The 10,108-nt window shown below is 33.8% G+C and overlaps 1 protein-coding gene across 2 annotated transcripts in view; it reads left to right on the top strand.

Moving 5' to 3' along the window:
• Window positions 1-6: 6 nt before the first annotated feature.
• Window positions 7-10,108, top strand: part of PLAG1 (pleiomorphic adenoma gene 1) — a 91,882-nt gene continuing 81,780 nt past the window's right edge. For both annotated transcript variants that reach the window (XM_006888847.1, XM_006888845.1), the window contains exon 1: window positions 7-186. The gene's annotated coding sequence lies outside the window, so the exon portion shown is untranslated. The remainder of the gene's footprint in view (window positions 187-10,108) is intronic.

The raw sequence follows: 10,108 nt of genomic DNA, 5'->3' as shown, positions 1-10,108 counted from the left end.
AGCGGCAGCTGCAAGTTGGGCTGCAGGGGCAGCGCATACACTACAATGGCTGCTGGAAAGAGGCGTAAGGAAACAATTTCCAGGCCCGCCGCGTCCAGCCCGAAATATGAGAAAAAAATTATTAGAAATTCCGCGGGTGGTGTAAAGGCGGCGGACGGGCCGGAGGGAGGATGGTGAAGCCCCGCGGTGAGTCCTGCCGGAGTCCGGGGAGGCGGAGAGGCATTTAGCGGGAGAAATATCAGGGTTCTTTAAATTATGGGACTCGCTGAGGGGGCAGAGGAGCCGCCGCGGCAGCAGGAGGAGGAAAAGTTTGTGCTGCTCTCAGCCCCTGCTCGGGACCCCAGAGAGGAAAATAATAAGAAAAATAAAATAAAATCATTGCGCGGGGCTGTGGGGACTCCACGAGCAGCCCCTGACAGGGCAGGGGGCGATGCGGCTGGGGACCCAAAGGTGAGGGCGGTGGGAAAAACAGCCCCTTTATTCAGGATCTGGAAAGTTTGAAAAGTTTTCCTCCTCCTCCTCCTCCTCCTCTCTGGTGCTGTGAATATTGTGACAGCGGCAGCGGCAGCAGCGAGAGCGGAAGACATTAGAGACCCGAAAAATAAGGGAAAAATTAATATAAATTCAGTTTTGAGAGTAAACTCTCCGCATTTTCCACCAAAACATCCCAGGGGAAGGTTGCTTCCCAAAGGGCCTGGCGGAGACCGGCGGTCGGCAATATTTGGGGGGCACAAGGAGTAACTTGGGGTAACTGTGCCCCTTTTTTCAAAAGAGGTTTTTCTTTTTTTGGAGAAATGCATTTGTTTTCGCCTTTTCCCCAGGTGGGCGAGTCGGGGTCGACCGCGGGGTCTGCGGGGAGGTGTGAGCCGGGCCGAGTGGCCGCGAGGGGGGCCGGGGGTGCTAAATGAAAGCAAGAGATCTGCACAGGGCAGGGACAGCTTGTTGTCAGTATCATAAACAACCAAAATGGAGGGAGAACTCAGGCATATAACCAAATAAAAATTTTTAAAAAATCGCAAAAAATCCCTAAAAATCCGGGATGCTCCCCCCTTTCTCGCTGAAGGTAAAAGCACGAACCACCTTTCGCCTGAAGTCCATTTTGACTTTGCAGGGACCAAGGAGTTAATATTTTTTTTTTTTTTTTAAAACTTTCGAAGGGCAAAAGCCTTTTATAACTCCACCGACAATGAGAAAACGTGAAAATCCGATGTAAGAGAAGGAGGGAGAGGGAGGGGGGGCATGGTAATGTACAAACTCCTCAACTTATTGGGAATGGGGGCTGATCTGAGATAAGATAAACACTCTATTTGCTATTTTTAAACTCCTTTTTAATGATCTTTGCGGAATGGTGTTTTTTTGTGGGGTGTTTTTTGGGGGGGTGGGGGGAAAAGTGATGCCATTTTCTTAATAGAGTTAATACGTGTGATTGGAAGAATAAACCTTTCCGGCTTTAGATTGCCTTTTCGTCGCTTTTATGTTTCAGGTTTTGTGAATGGCTCCCTCCTTTCTTTAAAACTTGGCTCTACAGAGGAGGGGGGAGAGAGGTGGTGGGGGATAGACACTCTAGGGTGCTAGCTCAGAGCACCTTTGGGGGATGGGGAGTTGCAGGGTTTCCTTCTCCCTGATAAATTTGCTTCACCTGTTCATCCTCTGTAGGGAATGTGAGCTGAGGTTTTCTGGTTTTATGTATAGAAAAGGATGGTGCCTCTTGCATCACATTGAAGTTAATGGGAAAGTGCTGCTGATGTTGGTTCCACGTGGGATATGGGACAGAGCAGGGCATTTTAAAGTGACAGCCTCTCTTTTCTTATGGTTTTCCTCACCTACACAGATTGACTATCTGAGGACCAAAAATAGAGGTGCTGGAAGGGTGTGGTGTTGGAAGAACCTTGCTTTCCCATGACCCAAGTGCACCCACCTTTAGGAGGGATGTAGGGAAAGGAGAAATAAAACAAGCTTAACAGAAGATGGATATGAGTAGATGAGTTTGTATCCAAGCCGTTCTTTTGTGTAACAAGCCCTCCCAGGAACTTTTTATGTAACATAACTTTGCCTTGGAAGCTGATTTTGGAAAGAATTATGGAAAAATCAAAATAGTTAAAGGTGTGTGGTGTAATGGTATGGCATTATTGAACAGTTATGAATTCTGTGCAGGGAGATCAAAGAGCAATGTATGCTCATAATGTGATTTTAAAGCCATTTTGTAAAAGCTGTAAAATACATAATATTCATTTTGGCTTAAGGTGCATTGGGTACTTCTGATTGAAAAATGCAGATTGGTGGAGATTCTTTACCATGGAAGCAGGAGGCTTTTCTTTGGGGGGGAAAAAGAGCACATACACTAACCCTATGGAAAGGTTTACATATGTTCCCATTTTTAAAGCCCAACCTATATAATACATAAAGCATACCTGTGCACCTTGCAAATGAAAACTTCTAAAAATTCTGAAAACTACTCGTTTGCATCATATAAGTTTAATTTCTATTATTTAACAAGAAATATTTACTGAATGTAAACTACTATCAGCCCTAAATTTCTATAATATTTGTAAAATTAAAATAGGCAAGATATAAAATGGACCTGATTTGAGATTTAAGGCTAATAAGAAATTACTTGTAATTTCCATAACTACACAGATTTTTTTAAATTTTGTTTTTATGATTTATAGAAGTAGGCTAAAATTAAAGCTGAGTTTTTAGAATTTTTATCTAGATTATTGTTTCTTGCCATAGTGTACAGATTATTACTTTCCAGTTGCTGCTATGTTAATTTATGTTTACCAATGAGCTGTTATCTGCATCCTTTCTGTGACTGGCTCTGTAACAACCTTATAGTGGTGTGGTGGTTGAATACATCATTTTGTGGTTTCAGATTTTGGATGTAATTGCAACCTTCTAAGAACTCATTAAAAACTAATCTCTTGAACCATTATTAAATAAAAATGAATTGAAAAGGAATTGAGCTATCTGTGGAGTCAAGAGCCTACCACCCCTCAACCATCTTTCTAGAGGTTTCAGAATGCTGTTAATATTTATTAAACCTTTGAGGTTTATCCTGTTTTTCACTGTATTTTGCTCAAGACAGGTGCATTGAGTATAAGTAGTAAAAATTATGCTGTGCATTTAAAATGAATGAAAATTTGAGGTCTTGAATAGTTGCCACTTTAATTAACCAGATAATATCAAGAAAGTAAGGTTCTTTAAAATGAATAAAGAACATATCTTTTGCAGTTCTTCAGATTATTCGGACACTTTGAGTTGTGACTAGTTTATTGTCAACCTGAATAAAAGTGCTAGTACTGTGAAGTTTGTTGTTGTTTATTTTTTTCTTTTCTTTTCTTTTCTTTTCCACAAAAGGAGATTTGAGACTTTCTGTGTGTTTAGGTTTTACACAACTAGCTGCTTGTCTGAATTAGAAAATCCACTCAGTGCACAAGTGTAGAATACGTAATTCTTAAGAGTTTTCTTTCCTTAAGGCACAGCACAAAATCCAACTTGAAGTGACCATATTAAGTTGTTTTGATGCCTAAGAGTACTACCTGCTGATTATCTTTTCTCTTATAAAATTATTTTAATTTTAAATAATTTCAATATAATGTGTGTTCACAATTTTTATTTCAGTTGGAGAAACTGTATAGATTCTTATTTTAAATTTATATGCCTAATTTTGTTGGTAGAAATTTATGAATTTAACTGCTATTGAAGATGATTTGTAGGTTTGGATCAATACTAATATATCCTCTATATTTATTATAACCAAAATATTTTCATAAGCAGACATCTTGCAGCTAAATATTTTTGGTGAATTTACTTTTATCAATATAATTAAAATTTTAAGAATGCTGTGTTTTAGTATTTATGATAAAGTGGATTTTTCTTTGATTTTAAATATAATATTGGTCATTACTGTACACATTTTTATTTAAAATCTGGAAATTTGTCTTCCTAGGGATAAAATGTTGTTTGCTAAATGTAATGCTCTTAGAGATTTGAAAAGCTAGATAAATAGCTACAACTGTCTTTGAAGTTTGCTTTTAGTAACCATTTGTTTCATGAGCTGTGTAATCAAACTGATCTTACCTCCCAGGAATGTTTTAATATTTTTCACTTAAAATCTGTTCTTTGAAAAATTAAGATCTATGAAAATTTACCTGTCTCCCCAAACTCTTCCTCCCCAGGGGTGGAAAAAAGATTCTTACTGAATAATTTTATACTGCCTGAAACACGTGTTCTCTTTGATGTGTTTCCAAATGTGTAAGAAATGCATATAACATTTTTCTCGATTTATTGACAACTTGGATCCTTAATTTATTTGAGTGAGGTAAAAGTTTCAGAAGAGAATTCAATCTGTCCAACAGAATACAAGATAGTGACTGTATTAGTTAAAAGGGCTGTAAATTGTCCTTTGGGCTATTTTTTAAATGTCTTAAGAACCTGATAAATACCTTTTTTTAAACATTAGGTTCTTTAAAAGTATACAATTTGGTACAAAAAAAAATAAAATTCTAATTTTAGTTTCTTTAATTTTAACAAGAATTAATGTAGGCAGCATATTTAACCAATTAGTGTATATTTAGGTAGTCTTGGAAAAGTATTTGAAAATAAGTTAAATATAAGGGCAGAATATATCAGATTGATGAACTGTAAAGCTCACTATGATTTTGGAATCTATACATGAAGATCCTTTGCTGTTTTACATAAAGAAAACTTTTTTAGAATAGTGTCAAATTATTACTTTTTGCATTTCTAAGTTTTTGGAAATTCATGAAAGTTGAATTTACTTAGTTGATATTTTTCATTTATGACATGACAACTTTTATGTCTCATTTGCTGATTTAAATGTTTGGATTTCATTTGAATAAATGGAAGTGTTTCAGTTGTAATGTTTTATAAAAGCATCTGTGTATAGTTATTAACATTTGCAGTTATGAAAGAGAAACATGTATGAGAGCCTGGACGGAATTTTTAGAGGCAGAATTTGACTTTTGCTTTTCACTTGATTGGCCAGCTGCCCAGTGGTTTGCATTCTACTTAATGTGTACACCTGTCCCTGCCTCTTCTTTACAGGGTGATATTGACAAGGATATGGTGGGATGGAGCTACCCAAAGGGTACTTTGGTATTTTTGATTCCTGAATGATTTTGTGTATGCATTGGTGTTCGCCGCTATTTAGGTGTTTTGAGTTCTCCCCCCTTCACTATGCTTATCAGAAGACAAAAAAAATAATTTTTTAAGACAGAAATGGTATCTCATTTCTCAAAGTGAAGTGGTATGATTCTGCATTAAAATTGTTAGTATTTAAAAGTCCCTGGATATCTTATAAACATAGTTAATGCAGGATCATGGTATTAAAACTACCTACCATGTGTGTGTGGGAATTTGAGATAACTACCTAAGAAATGTGTATGCCTATGTTAAATGAGTGAACTTATGCAATTATGTTCTAGTTTAATAGGATATGCAATTTGCTTGACATGTTTGCCTGCATTTTTCTTTTTAAGTTAAGACTTCCTATTCGAAAAGCAGAAACCCTAGAAATATAAGAATGTTAGAAAGAATAAATGGTCTTCTAAAAAATATTTGTTTAGGAAAAAAGTTTTAAATAATAGAAGTATGTAACAAGGTCACAAGTGTGGACTAACATGCCCCAAATTGATGAGATAGAATTAGTTAGATAAGAATTTTAGAATAAAATAACAATTATAAATTTAAAATTCAACTTTGGTGAATAAAAAATAATTAACTACTAAGCAAAAATTACAAATTTACGAAAAAAATGAGAGTGAATTCTGTTAGAGCTCATTTTAATGGAGATTGCTGGTTTTATAATCCTCTTTTTAGAAAGATACCCCAAAGGCTTTCCTGCATAACTTTTTTAGATGTGAATTAAACTACATTAAAATTTAAAATAATTTATAGTGGTTATTGGGAATTATTTTTAGAAAAATAAGGAAAAATCATCTTCTGCTGTTTTCTGAAAAGATTTTACAGATTATTTTAAGTATGTACCCAGTAAAGTGCTCTGTGAGCCGTAAAAGCTGTTGAAAATTGTTTTTGTTATTCATCAGAATTCAAAACTTTTCTTTCAATTAATAAAATATATTTTAAAAAACTCAGTCTAAGAGCAGCTTGTTTTGTGGATTTTATTTTAAGGTCAATTTAAATAATTTCTTATAAACTTAATTTTAAAACTTTTTTGAGGTAAAGATAAGACCATTTCGCTGGCGAAGTTATTAATGTCTAGAATGTTTTTATATGTATACTGCTAATTAAAGGAATTTTTCTTTTGATGTATTATCAGTTGAATTTCTAAAGGATAATCCAAATTCATTATTGTTAAGTTCAGAAATAGAAGTTTTCGTTAGTATTAGAAAATATTTTTAGAGCTATCAAAGGCATCTTTTCTTAAAGAACAGCAAATTCTCTGCAGATCATCAGCCATTGAAGAGTTCTGAACTCTAATTTTTTAAAGAGACTTAAATTTAGACTTTTGAATTATTAAATATTAGACTTATTGTCACAAACCAATGTATGTTAATTTCTAAATATGAGAATATTAATTCTCAATTGGTACCCTTAAAGGGCTGCATCTGACAATTTTTAAAATTATATTTCTTTAATTACTATTTCTTTTTTCTCCTTACAGACTTTAATTTTAAGGTACATTTCTTTTGATACTGTTAAACTAAAAATGTGTTTAGAAAAATGAGAAATTTAGCTCCTTTGGCTAAAAGAAATAGATAATAATTTAATCAGTTTTGTTCACTTGAAAGTACAATGGTAAAAGGCAATTTAATTGTTCTCGTTCTGGAGAATTTTAAGAAATTAAACATAAAAGCACAAGATCATTCTGGTGTCCAAATTCAGAATAGGCAACAGTTGAATTTTAACTTGTTAGATTTTCTTAGTGATTTGATTTTATTTTCATATATTGTTTTACTGAATGGTGAATTACATAGAATTCACACCACATCTGATAAACATTAGAGTACATCCACATTACTAATCTTAGAGTTAATAAGTAGGTTTTATTTTTATCAGTTTTAGGCAATTAAGTGAAAATACTCTTTTATATAAGAATATGTTCTCTATCTTAAGCTATTTTAGCATTTCCTAAATATCATTTTAAGTGTTCCCTGTCTGAGAAGGACATTATTTTTAAAAAAATAAATTTGTTATAAATTTGCCATTATGGAAACACTGTTACTTTTTGGTCTTGGATAAAGTGTTAATATAACTTTAAAAATAAATTTTAATACAACTAGTAGATCTGATTATAAGCTATATTTCAAACATGAATTAGCTTTATATTTCTAAAGTTTTCTAAATAAACTGAAAAATGTTCTTCACATGTTTTTCTCTTTTCTTATTTGCTAAACTAATTTAGTTGGGTAAAATTTCACCTAAAGCTGTTTGTTTTCTAATAGCAATAGCAAAAATCATTATCAAAATTGATCAGGTTTCAGAATTAAAATAGAATTAGGCACAACATAAGTTGTTTAATTATACATAGATTGATAAAAAGCATCTAAGAAGTTCATATATTTTGAAAAGTTTTAAATGTTTCAAAGAAGAAAAGTATAACTGGAGATAGAAACACATTTAATAGAAGTGTTTTGCGCTTTCGTTTTTCTTCAAAAAACTTTGAGCATCCTCAGAGCTACTGTCATGCAAAAAATTATTGCTTTAATGTAATTCTCCTGTTTGTTCAGTGCATATGTCCCATTTAGCCTTCCCTAGAATATGCTTTAATCTTTTAAGACAAAGTTTCCAGACAGATATTTTTTGGCAATAATTAGCATATATCATATTTCAAAAGATAACCAAAATCTAAACCTTTGTCACCTAGATAGTTGATTTTGATTCCTAGTGACCCCATAAGAAAGAGAACTGCTCGTAAGTGTTCCACATTTTCTCCTAGAGAGCAGCAGCTAGGGTCAAACCATCAACCCTTCAGTTTACAGGTGAGCACTTAAGCCACAGTGTCATCAGGGCTTCTAATATGTTAAATATATTATCATAATTATTTATCCAGACACAGCTTGAAGATTATATTAAACAGAATGAAATCTTCAGTATCTAACTGGAAAAATTTATTAAAATGCCAAGAATTTTAGTGAGAAGAGTTGGGATTTTTAAACTGACTCTATTTTTCAGTCTTTAAGTTTGTAAGCAAAAAAAAAGTGATGAATGGATTAGTACTAAGTTTACTTAGTTCATGTGATGAATGTTGGTATTTGAAAACTTCATTAAGCTTTTAGCATTTCTAAATAGTATGACAGATATTTTCCTTAAAAGTCTTTCTTTTGGGACATTGTATCCTAATAAAAACAGTTATTTTAAATCTTTAACTCTGCAACTACTTTTATTTAGTTAGAACATTTCTATTCCCAAAAAAGTTCCTCTTTTGAAGCACTTTCAGTTATAGCTTGGGCTATCTTTTAAAATACACTCTGTAAATACAACTGTTGTGCGTTTTCACTTGGGATCTGTTATGATGCTTGCGTTTAATCGTGTTCCGTTCACCTTTTATTCATCAGTGCAATTTGCTGTGTGATAGTATTGCAGCGGATCCCATTCACATGATGACTCATAATAGCCTTTCTAAAAGACATCCTACTTCTGCCAAAATGAAAAAGAATTTCATAATTAGAACCAAAATATCCAAGTACCTAAAGTTTTTCATAATCAAGTCCCAGGCACTCTGCTTGGCTTGCCTTGGCCATTCCAAGGGAGCTTACTGTTTGCAGTGTTCAGTGTTTTGTTCTCAGTGCTGCCCCCCTGTGTATGATGGTTCCTTTCCTGCACACACTCGTCTTCTCTATGGTAAATGATATGTAACATTTAAAACCACTTCTCAAAAACAGGCATGCATAGTAAAGTTGATTTTGGAAGTACCCTTCTGTGTCTACTGCATTGTTTCGAAAGTTCTGCCACTTGGAAACAAGGTATTCAACTACTAAAAATAAAATTTGAAAAATTTTAAAGGTAAATACCTTTATCTGTCACGTCACTGCCCAAAATATTTATTGCTTTCCTTCAGCTGTAGAATACTCTAGGTAGCAATCTTTGATTTTTTCCCCATGTTTTCTCATTTGATTTTCACAACAACCTTGGGAGTTCAGGCTTGATGTAATCAAAGGGAATAATCATCCCAGAATTTGAAATTGTTGATTTATTGCAGTTCATCTTTAAGTATGAGCCATAGAAACTATTAATTTGCTATTGTATACCTAATTTATGTTACTACTAAAGTTAATATATTTACAAAATATATTCAGCCTCAAACATAAAAAGAACATTGAATCATTTGTTAGGAAATGTTAATATCTACTTACTTTCAGGCTATTTTGTTGTGTGTTGTGGAATTGATTCCAGCTCACAGCATCCTACTTCACTGTGATCTTTATAGAAACAGATTGCCAAATCGTTCTCCTATGAAGCCACTGGTGGATTTTAATCACCAGCCTTTCCATTAGCACGTAACTGTTGTGCCACTTGGTCTCTGTTTAAGCAATATGCGTAAAGAAATTGGGGAGGAAGGGAGAATCTTAAGTTTACTAAGTCAAAGATATAAACTTTAATTTTATTTTACAGTATTTAAGGATATAATGTCAATAATGTCATGTACCATGGAGTTAGAACCTACCCATAGCTTACCCTCCAGTGGGTTTTCAGAGGAATAAATTACACAGGAGGAGATTGCCCATCCTTTTCCTGCAGAGCAGCTGGTGGATTTGAATTACATGTCTTTGAGTTGACAGTGTAGTTCCTTAGCACTAGTTCACCAGAACTCCTTTTAAGAATAGTTAAACAGGTATAAAACAAACAAAAAAAAAATCCAAACCTTTTAGTCAATTCTGCTTCATAGTGACCCTTTATGAAGTTTCCAAGGCTTTAAAAGAGACTGCCCATCTTTCTCCCATGGATCAGTTGGTAGATCCAAACAGCTAACAGCAAGATATGCTATGTATGCACTATATCACCAGGATTCCTTAAAGTAAATGTAATTTTATTAATTTTTCTTGTAAAATAAATTCATATAGCAAAACTATCTGATTTCTGCTACCTCATAGAATCAGAGTTAGAAATCTTCAACAAAGTTTTT

Source organism: Elephantulus edwardii, unplaced genomic scaffold, assembly GCF_000299155.1.
Source record: "Elephantulus edwardii isolate Elephantulus edwardi_28Jun2011 unplaced genomic scaffold, EleEdw1.0 scaffold00072, whole genome shotgun sequence".
Classification (NCBI taxonomy): domain Eukaryota; kingdom Metazoa; phylum Chordata; class Mammalia; order Macroscelidea; family Macroscelididae; genus Elephantulus; species Elephantulus edwardii.
The sequence above is the reverse complement of the archived record's forward strand: the minus strand, read 5'-3'. Positions and strand labels throughout refer to the sequence as shown.